Consider the following 12,025-nt stretch of genomic DNA (forward strand, 5'->3'; position numbering starts at 1 on the left):
TCAAAAAAGCAAACTTTCAAGGGGTAAAATAATACACTGTATTTTATCAAGAGAGAAGCCAAATAATTTGGTCTTATGTTTGTCAGTTTTGTGACTGTTCAAAGCTGTAAGGTTTAGAGAGACAATAACTCTTATTTTAAGTCATACCTTTCTAGGTTTTTAAAAATTCATCCATCTTTTATCCTCTATAAAATTCTAACTGGGCTTCACTCAACATTTTCTGTGTGAAGTTCACTTTGAAGTTAATGATCACACACATAAGTTCAGAAGGAAAAGTTAGGGCAGAAAGTTAATGCAGATGGTCTCTTCTAATAATAACTAATGGTTTATAAAAGTTAAGAAATTTTTTACTGTTTTGTCAAAAACTTTGATTCAATGCAGAGAAGAAAAAAACCCTTGTATTTCAAAATTTAATCTGCTGAAATTCAGGGTCTGACCCTCTTTTCTTTCCCCCTCCAAATAGCTATGAACTGCATTTTTGTGAGTCATGACTTTGCTGAAAAAAATAAATATATACATCCTTCTAAATTCCTGTGATATTAAAAAGTTCAAAGGAAGGGGGGAAAAAAAGGTAAATTTAACATATGCAATAATGTTTTCTCTGAGTAATTATAATAATAAAGCTACTGACAGTTTCCATTGTAAAACTGAGAAGTCTCACAAAAATTTGAAGTTACAAATCTCAAAAGCAGGTTTTTTATTTCACAAAGTGCTACATAATTGTCTCTTTAACCCTACTTCATCTAAATTTGAGCAATACTTTTATATACACTTCTCATTTAAGAACTCCTGTTTAATCTGCATTAGCAAGTGCATTTCTGTCCTGTAAAAACCCTAGATTTTTCCCAATACCTTTCATAATTTAATTAATATGAAAATACCACAAACATTTTTTTCCTGTTTTTCCTCTATTAGAAAAGACTGTCCTAAAAAAACCTACTGCAGGTAGCGAGGGGAAGTCATGCCTTTTGTATGCATTGATAACCTTATTTTTCTCATCTAAAATTACACTGACTACTCAACAATAGGAGGTCCTAAGCAGCAGGCAATAGGTTGTATGATTTATTTCATTCTTCAAGACATAAACTGAGATCCCAAAAATGTGTTTATAAATTGGGACCAGAAGATTTAAAAAATATTTTAAAATTATTTTATCTGAAGCCATTATTTTTTCATATCGGAATGATACTTTCTTTCCTTTTGCCAAATCCTTTCTCAAAAGTTTGCCTTAGATATAAGAAATAATATTTCATTATTTCATATTTCTGCATTTTTTATCAAAAAATTTTAACCTTTCATAGTAGTGCGAATGACGGTCCAACAGGTAGGTCAGAATCAGTGGAACAATGTTTTTTCTTTTACAAGAACAATAATCCAAACTTCAGTTATCATTATTCAAGTCAAAACAATAGTAATGAATCAAGTTTAAAACACTGATTATTCTTAATTGCTGAAATCCCTAATTTTGCAGAAAAGCAGTGTATGTTTTAAGCTCCTCATGGCGCTTACAGAAAGACTAAGCAAACCCCTGGAGACAGCCTGGGTAAAGTGGATCTGAATGAAATTGGAACTATATATACATATAGATACTGATATCTGTGCGCCTCAAAGGGCATGAACATCTGTAATTTGTGGATTTTTTTACCCCTTAAACTAAAAAAAAAAATCTAGTGACAAACACTGAGGTAGGGAAACTAATGGATCAGTCAAAGTAGTAGTAACCTGGAAGTTCTGTAATCTTGTCAGGAAAACTACACAGAATGTTATTGACTATTTATTTGCACAAAAACATTCTTAGCAATCACTAGAATTCTTTAAAAGCAATCTGGAATTCTTTAGAAATGGGAATACACATTGCTACTTGGAATAGGTCAGTTACTCATGGATGCCGAGTAATCTCTTATGTGTTGCAGAGGCCTGGGACACCTCAGAGCTGACATTTACATGTAAAGCTGCCAAAGTCAGTCCTCTCCTGCCAAAACTGTCCCTGTAAATATTTGCTATATTTTAAAGCAATCTGAAGATGGTCAACAGGCTAAGACTGAGATGGAAACCAGTGAGTTACAGGTGTTGCTTGTCTATTCTATCTCAGTGAGCATACTGAACTATGTTTAGACTGTTATCTTCCTACTTCACCATTTTTATTTCCCACAGTATTGCTTTGCCTAGAAGACTGGATATTAAACAAGTGAATAAGAGCAAAATTTAGCTGCACTTGTCAAAGCAGATATGGCTTGTTTTATATATAGTCAGCTGAAGGTTAATGAAAGTAAATTTGGGAGACCCAGATACTGCAGTGATCAGCAATATGGAAATGTCTATACAAATAATTAGACAGCATTATGCATAATTCACAAACATAGACTACATTTGCATTAAAGGGGACTTCAGCACCATGAGGATATATATGGTCAAGAAATCTAAAAAGACAAATGGATGTTTTGATCAATGACTAGTCCCGCCCTCTTCTGCTGGTACCCACTGTGAACGTGGAACTATTTCTGTGATAGAGCTTTTTTATGCTTGGAATTCATTCCCTTGCTCTGGTGAAATGTGTTAACCTCCAGGAATCACTTCAAAGCCAAAATTTATGTCCTCAGACTGCTGACACAGATGATCAAATTACTGAACACCTACTGTGAAAGAACTAAACGCTCCAGAAGAGAAACATCCTCAGTGGTTCCTTTTGCAAGATTTACCTCCTACATACAGCCTTTTGTGTCCCACATTGGCTTCATCTAGTCTCAGGAGCAGTTCTTTGGATTAAGCATAAATTAGTTTAATTTTATGCTTAAAACTAGGCTTCACCTAGACCAGACTGTACAAGTCAAAACATGCTAATATTTTCCTTCCCTGCCATGCACATGGGTCCTTTTTCCATGAAAACCAGGACAAAAAGAGGGAAGCGGTATGGACCATACACTGAGCTTACTTTTAGTCCCTCATATTTTTAAACTTATTTTAATAAGTTTAATAAATGTATTTTTAAACTAAAAGAGGGTTGATTCTGACTAGATAGAAGGAAGAAATTTTTTATGATGAGGGTGGTAAGACACTGGCACAGATTGCCCAGAGACGTGGTAGATGCCCCATTCCTGGGCCAGGTTGAATGGGGCTCTGAGCAACCTGATCTGGCTGAAGATGCCCCTGCTCACTGCAGGGGGGGTTGGACTAGGTGGCTTTTAGAGGTGTCTTCCAACTCAATCTATTTATGATTCTGTGATTCTGTATAGCTTAGACATATGAAATCAAGAGAAATAGTAGAAATGAACTTTACTGTTAACCAGTAATCTACTTTCTATCTTGTCTTTTCATCTGAAGAAATGGGAAGGGAGAGAAGGAAACTATGTACTCCTACAGCATCATGTAATACAGGGATGTACTGCGGCATTTAATACTAATGGGTAAGGGGGAGATGATAACACCTCCTTAATTTTTGCCTTTTGCCAGTGAGTCTGTGCCCACCATACAGCTCTTCAGATAAAAGCAGTTGATAAGAATGAAGCCTAGGATGCTAGCCAATTGCTGCTATGTAAATTATGAGAATTTTTTTACTACTTTCACAGCAAATTATAATAATTTTAAATGACATTTTTTAAATGTACAAAGCAGTAGCAAAACAGAATAAACTCCATCAGAGGATTTTCCATTTGCTTCTTCAGCTGAGCAACTGATAGCCACATGCAAGAAGAAAGCCACATGGGTTGTATCACTAAATAGAAACATAACAGCAAAACTATAAACATCATTTAGACACTGCAGATTTCCCAGTCCACTGATTTTGATGCTGATAGAGACAGACTTCCTTTGAAAGTGCAACGATCTGCATGCCGTTTGATCAATGTCTTGGGACAGTCTAATATTATTTCACTTTAGGGTAACAACTAGTCTTTGCATTTGTTTCTTTGTAAAATACTTGCACATAGGAGAACTGTCAAACAGATTAATATATGGGATGCTAATGAACTGTGACTGAGACTGCATGCATGTACACGTCTGTCTGTCACAAGGTGTGTATACAAATATCCATGGGAGGAAGAATTCATTCTTGTCCCTGGTCAACCAAGCCAATCTTCAAAAGGTGCTGCAAGGATATATTCCTGCCTTCAGAGACACTAGTATTGATGCTGTGTTGTGCCTTTCAGATTTGAAACTTGGTCATGCATGAATGTTACTTCCTGACTTATATGTGTGGGTATATAAATTATGTGTAAGCTAAAATATAAGCCCAGCTGTGCAGAGCTATTCCTTATATCTGGTTGAGGAAGCACCTAGCTGTGATTAAAATATATTCTAGGTGAAGATATTTTTCTACAGAAAGTGTTGCCAAAACACATATATGTGCATAGAGAAATGTACATGTTAAATCATGGCTTTGCAGCTGCTATTTCATGTTTGAACTTTGGTGATAGGAACTGCAGATGCAGAAAGTATCTTTTGACTTCAACAGGTAAAAAGAGAGTTTCAGTTGTAGTTCTGCACCACCATGCAGCATCTGATTAGGATTTATTCTTAGCTCTGCCATGTGACAGGTACAGTTGCAATAACTAACTTTTGTGACTTACCTATCAGACATTCCCTGCTAACCTTGGAAGAGAAATCGGTAGTATCAGAGTTCACAGAAAGAATAAAAAGCTTATGGCTTTCTAGTACACTTAGAGAGGAGGCTTTAAACTACACAAACTAATGTGGTATGGAAATATAAATATCGCCTTTTTCTAGTTTTCATAAAGTAAAGTCCTGGTAATCTGATATTACCATATGAGCTGAAAAATTTTTGAGCAGGTAAGTTAATCAAAACATATCTTGGTGGTAGTAAATTCTGTGGCTTTGCACCAAATCTGACATTCATTTTTTCTGGAGGAAATTAAATTCATGCAGCTCGGACTTTGTTCATGTTGTTTTTCCATTTTCCAGTGAAGATACTTAATTTCTCACATCAAAGTGCAATTCCTAGATGACCTTCAGGCATATTTAATTTTTCAAAAAGGAAGAAAAGATACAAGAATTAAAATAAGTGCTTAATTTGTTCTAAAAGGTCCCTTCATCGTGATATGCTTATTTTTTTAAACAGTTATGGTTTGTGAGCAAGTTAAAAACAGGTGTTTTCACAATTCTGACTCAAAGTCTAGTCCCACAAGTAAATGCATTGATATTTAAAAAATAAAAAAATGAGACTTCTTGGCCAAAAATACTATAAAACTCTTCTAATGTCTGAAAAAATGTAAATAATTATAATTACTGAGGAAAACTATTTTTGGTCATTTCCAAAGCAGTAACTATTTATTTTTCAATATCTCCACCTCAGAAAAGTTACATGTCAGCCCCTGGATCAAATGATCATAGAAATTGACTGAAAATGAATATGAATTGTTAGCAATGGCAACATTGTACAGAATCTTTCCGTTTAAGGAGTGAGGAAAAAAAGAAATATTTTCTTTCTGCTTGTTCTGAAAATCAGCAGTACATATTCATGCTTTCTCTGGGCACACTAGAAACTTGACATTTTGGTATATCAGGATGGCTGGATCTCAGTTTTTGTGCATAAATTTACCAGGAGAAGTACCACTATAATTCCAGAGTAAAACAATGGTGTTAGCCACAGTCAAGTGAATGGAGCCCAAGAGAAAGCCAGGGGAGAACTAGAGTACTTCTAAAAAGACACCAGGATTGTATGTAAGAGAAGAAGTCTCGTGGGAAATTCTTCTCATATTTTCCTACTGCTTTGTCCAGAACTATCAGAGTTTGGTCATAGATAGCAGAGATATCAAATCACTAATAGCTGGACAAGGACTGCTGTTTCAGTTCAGTCTGAAGATCTAACCTACCTCAGGTTTTCTGGCAACCACTTTTCCTGTTAGCTGGAAAACCCATCTCTTCTGAAACATCATTCAGAGTCTATTGGATAACTGTAGCTAATGCTTCAAACCTGTGCAAAAGGAAGATCGACATTTAAGTTCAGATGAATTTGAATATCAGATAGGGTTATTCTGCAGCATTGACAACCATACTGCTGGACTTTGCAGTCCATAAAATTAAATTGTAATAAGAAAATAATAATACCAGAATGGAGAAATGAGTCAGAAAAGATGTCAGAAAAGTATTTAAAGGAAGTCAAAACTTGTGCACCGTGAAAGAGATGACAATGTGGTGTGGGGGGTTTTTTTTTCCTGCAACTTTCTATTCTCACTGGAAATAAGGCTATAAAAAGATATCAAGGCACTAAATGAAGCAAAACATAATTCTTCAAAAACATGATCCAAAATTAATATTGGTTCACATGTTTATCAGTAAATGTGTAATGAAACAAGGAGCAGAAAAAGATGATGGAACTTGAGTCTCCCTGAAGAGTAGATGAGAGCTTAATGTTGTGAAAGACTCAGAATGGGCATGTCAGTTTTTCACTCTTGGACTTTCTTTGGAGAAAGCTTTGTTTTGAGAGAGCAAAAATAGAGGAAATACATGGTAGTGATTTTTAGAAAGCAAATCTCTTGAGGAAATTTTAATTTAGACACAAGCAAATCATCATTTTTTCACCAAAGAGAAAACCATTTTAAAGAATGGGAATTTAGCATGAGCTTCAACTGCAAAACATCAGTTAGATCTTTGCCTCAGCCAGGTAACTATAAGCATAGATATTCTCCTACTCATGCAGTTATTCACTGTGGTTTTGAACATTCTCTTAGGAACTGCTTTCTGTCATTGAGCTTTGATTCCTTCCTTTGAAGGTTTCACATTGAAACATTTAGGTAACATGTATTTAATACTCAACTGATTTTTTCAACCCTTTCCTACAGTATAACTTACAATTATTCTTTCCTTGTAATGATCTATAGACTTCCTCTCCACAATCTGTCTTTGCTGTTTGCATACTCATCCATACCATAGCCAAATAAAGGCAGCATAGAAAACTGAACCTGCAGTCATTACTTGGCAAAATTAGTAAGTATTTACCTCTTTATATTTTTCTCCTCTTAAAAAAATAAATAAATTAAGTTTGAGTTTTCTGTAACTGTAAAAGTAGAATAATGGGAATCTTATCAACTCTGTCAATTAAGTATTAACAAGCAAAAAAAAGAAAGGGGGAATCGCAACTATTTGGATGAATGAAAACATTTCATCTGTTCCCTCATAAGAGTAATAGATCCATTTACAAGATTATTGTTTTGAAAATAGCTAGGATCATGTGTTAGGGAAGAAACTGCCCAGAACACAACAGCAGATTCACCTCTCCATGCAAGAAATTTCTCTTTCAGTGAGTTGTTCTATTCAACTCAGAACTAGGAAAAAATTTCTAATGGTAGTTTTGCATCTGTTTTATGTAGGAATCAAGAATGAGAAATGCAACAGCTCTCCAGCTACTTTTTCTGGCCTATATCTTGTGCCTTTTACCTTATCTACCTCTGTGGGGGCCTAATGTGGTTTTGGTAATGCCAGCAATATTGACAAACAGAAAGAAAAGTGAGAGATGTGTCAAGAGGAAATGACAATAATACAACTTCGTAATTACGGATCCTCTGTCTTGCCCAGGAAACACTGACTTTTCACCTAAGAAGGCTAAATTTTCAATTTCGATGATTAGAAAACATAATTCTTTCATTATCAACAGTTCTCTGAGTCATTTCTATACCTAGTATAAGCTGTGCAAACTGAATGTGCCAGGAAGCATATCTACCACAGAGTACTGCCAATATTCCATTCCAGGTTACAATGTCTTAGCAAGGGATTTTTTCTTTGTAGATGTGCAAGCAGGAAAACGTTTTCCCAGAAAGTATGCTTGGACTAAACACTGCAATGTCATAGATAGGTTGCAATGACCTTCTTTGCTGTTTGGTAGGATGATTAAAAGACAAGGTTTTGTATGTTAGAATGCTTGAGTTCTTGCTGAGCTTCTGTTTGTTAAGGAAGGAGCTGCAAGATTAAGTCACTATAACCACATTTTTATAGTTAATTAAAAGAAATGTTTGTGCCATTTTCATAATAAATTGATGCTTAGTTAGAAAAAAGAAACTTTAATTTATGAGGGTATTTAATTAGAAATGCTTAGAAAATGTGTATGAAAAGGCTATGTAGATAAATCTAAAATAAAGCCAGGATTCAAGCAGGTGTAAGACCATTTCCCAGAGTTAAATTTCCAGATACCAGGCTATCCACTGTGCTGACCATGCAGTGGCAAGCATAAATAAGCTCCAAACCTGCACATTTTATCAATAAGGAGTTGCTTGATTGCTGTTTATGTAAGCTTTAGTCTTTCTATACTAATTTTAGTTCAGTAGTCAGAATTGAATCTATAAAAAATAAACAACATTGAACAGATTTTACTAAATGAACATATGAAGAAGCAGTAGACTTCTGTAACTTCAAAGAAATATAAAAAAAAAGCAGTCATCACAGAATTTGGCAATTAGTGTTGACCATTCTGTTTAAACAATGATGGGAGGTTTGCTTTGATTTTATTATATTGCCAAAAATCACATATTAGACCTAGCAGTTACATAACAGCTTCAGGCCATTAATGATTTGACTTCTGATAAAAAATGTGTAGAGGCTCAGTAGACTTTAAGAAGCTCAACACTTGCATGATAGTATGGAAATTTCTTTAAGCAATATTCTATTACACTATATGTTACTTTTACTTTTATTTAGAAAATATTTCAGGCTTTTCCCTTAAGCAAAGAAATCTAGTGGGAAGTGAAATATAAGGTGAAAAAACCTTCAAGTCTTTGCTACCTGACAGTTCCAGAGGTCTTGAAAAAGCAGCAAGGTAGAGATATCCTGTTCCTGAAAGGTAAGTATAGCATTTCTTTCACAGGTAACGCTCCACAGGGTCATTAATACATTCCTCTACCCTCCAAGGTATCCATTTCAGCCAATTTTCATGCATGTCCATGACAATGAGCTTTGGAAAATAGCAATTTATTGATTCAGTGACTCTGAGAGATCAGCTGAAGGGAAGAATGTATGAAGACACCAACCTGTCCCTCTGGGGAAACAAGATGACACCATCACAATGGCAGAAGGCTTTTTGGAAGACAGGATTAGTTTGTCCAGTCTGTTTAGTGTGATAGGTTGAAACAGTTGAGGCTGGTCATTCTCAAATCTTTAAAATATCTGTTTATTAAACTCGGACGGAGAAGGCTGAAGCACGATAGTATACCTGTACCTGAAGCTATTGTCAAATAACTAAAACTAAAACTAAAAAATTTCACCTACTAAATTATGTATTTCCACACTGGTGGCAGCTGTCTCAGATAATGGTCATTAAAAAAATATTTAAAAACTTAGGAACAGATGAGTTGTAGATGCTGTGTGTTTTACTGCTTGCTAATCTGAAAAACTTAATCCACAAAGGAGTCATTTGTGTGACTGCAGAGCTGAGCTAGCCAATGCACTCCCAGATTTGTACAGTCTTGGTTTATACAACTGCATAGCTGAAATGTTCCATAATCAGAGGCAAAGAATTTCTTTGGAAAACCCACTTACATATGCAAAATGGTCTTTTGAGCTATTTCTTGTGTTTGAGGTGTGACATGGTTGATATTTCTGGTTATTGAAATTGTACTATTTGTTTTGTTTAAAAAACAAGGTTTCCAGATGCCACATGTTAGAATACACTTTGAAGTGTAGACTGAAGGTGAAGTGTCTCTTAGAGACATTTCTCTCCATAAGAGAGTAAAAAAAGTACAAAACTTAATTCAAAGTTAGATGTTGTTTTGTATGTACAATACTAAACAAACCTGCTACTCTTCAGCCCTTACAATGACATCTCCCTGCTGTCCTTGCCTCCTCCTCTGTCCTCGAGTGATGACATATACTATTTTCATTACAGATTTTCAGAGCTGGGTTTCTGCTATGAAGACAGATAAATTTTTTTTTTTTTTAAAGTTGTTTACACATTTCTGCTATGAGGCCTTATATGTGGGGTTAGAAGGCTGTATAAGTGAATGTAGGCTGCAAATGTTCATTGACTTTTCTTAGTCAATTCCACAGCTAATGTTGGTTTAGAAGTCTTGGTGCCTAGCACTCCTCTTAACTTCTGAAGCAATTTTCAGTATTTATTCTCAAATCAGTGATTTTGACATAATTTTATATAATGCAACAGAGCTACAATACTTATACTAGTATGAATGAAAGCTGAATATTCTGAATTTTCTTTTAATGACCTTTTTGTGGACGTAATAATAAAAGTCTTTGCAAGATGAAGGACTCTCAGATTGTAGAAATTTTTAAAAATACATATATAGGATTAATAAGCCATAAAGTGACATGAACACATACATAAGATTTTATTTCAAAGAGGTTTTTGCTAATTGGCCATTCATAAAAAAAGATATCACTCAGAAGTGATAATTCTGAGTTCTGCTCCATAGTTTGCAGCTATTTTCTTGATGCTGCATTAGCTTTGCCTGCAGCCGAATATATCTGGTTTTAGAGGAACTTGGCACTGTATTCTGAAAGTATGAACGAGGAAGGAATAGGTAACCTGATCTTTCATAGGCATTTTGTTTCTGGAAGTTGTATGAATCATACTTTTTTTTTACAGAATCTTTAAGCAGCTTTTAGCTAACCTGTGATTAGTGATCAAAGCAAAATGATTTAATCAGAAAAAAGGATTTTACAGAAAAAGAAAAATCCCGCTATTCAGATTTATTTGTACTAGAACAAATGATCCTAATGTTGCTTCTGGAAATCCCTCTGGTTGCAGTGTCCACGAATTGGATCATGTCTTCTGAAGGCATTATGCTTTCTCCTCAAACTCTAAAAGTTATATTTTAATCTGTGTATCTTTATAAAATGGCAGAGGAAATAATAATTTACATTAATTATGTAATTCTAATCTCTATTAAAATAGAAGCAATGGTATTTTCAACTAAAAATAATTTCTTTTGTTACTGGACTAAACTCTGCACATTCCAAATTCTTTTTGTGATATTTTTTTGTAGCTCCAGGTTTACCCTAAGGTAACGAAACTCATGATCTGGGTCTTTAAAGTTATTGTGTAGCTCTCAGGACTAGAGAAAGTGTTTTTCAAACTAATTTTTAGGAAAAAGCAGACAGTTATTAGGAAATATTCATATCTAGGATGAGAAAAATATAAATACTGTTTGTAAGAGACAGTGATTTTTATTGCTGTAAGAAATGTATAAATCTTATTGTAAACAGCACTCCCTTTTTCCATAATTATTGCTGAGAAAGGTGTTTTCCCTAAGTAGATTTGATAAACGATAGAGGATTCTGGAAAGCCATAAGGGATGTTCTTGACATACTTGATGAGTGGTTAACCCTATTAACTCTCAAGGAGAGCTAGTTCAGCCTCTAACTGTAAAGCATCCATTTAGCTTCCTGCTCTTCTGAACCTGAATAATCAACAACATTACACGATGGAGGATATGGGTTTAGACTTGCTTAGGTACCTGCAAATGAAAGGTTGCTCTCTAACTTGCACTGGGTATCAATCCTCCTCAATTCCATCCCACCAACCCTGCCCCCCCCGCCCTCGGCCGTGGCCCCATGTAGTCCTAGAGTGACTTAATATTCACATATAGTATATATTTTATGATCATTCATTTAAGACTGAGCACACATAAAAATGCTTCATATTCCCATAACATCAATCCCTCATTCCTGGTTGCTGTGTATGAGAAATCAGTCTGAAGTATGAACTTGCTAATGGTAACCTGGGGTGCATTAAGAGGAGCGTGGCCAGCAGGCCGAGGGGGGTTATCCTCCCCCTCTACTCTGCCTCGGCAAGACCCCATCTGGAGTACTGTGTCCAGTTTTGGGCTCCCCTGTTCAAGATAGATGAGGAAATCCTAGACAGAGTTCAGAGGAGAGCAACAAGGATGATGAGGGGAATGGAGCATCTTTCCTATGAGGAAAGGCTGAGAGAGCTCGTCTTGTTTAGCCTGAAGAAGACTGAGAAGGGATCTCACAAACATGTACAAATATCTCAAGGGTGGGTGTCACGAGGATGGAGCCAGACTCTTTGCAGTGGTGACCAGTGACAAGACAAGAGGCAATGGGC

The sequence above is a fragment of the Egretta garzetta genome, unplaced genomic scaffold, assembly GCF_000687185.1.
Source record: "Egretta garzetta isolate BGI_Z169 unplaced genomic scaffold, ASM68718v1 scaffold268, whole genome shotgun sequence".
NCBI lineage: Eukaryota > Metazoa > Chordata > Aves > Pelecaniformes > Ardeidae > Egretta > Egretta garzetta.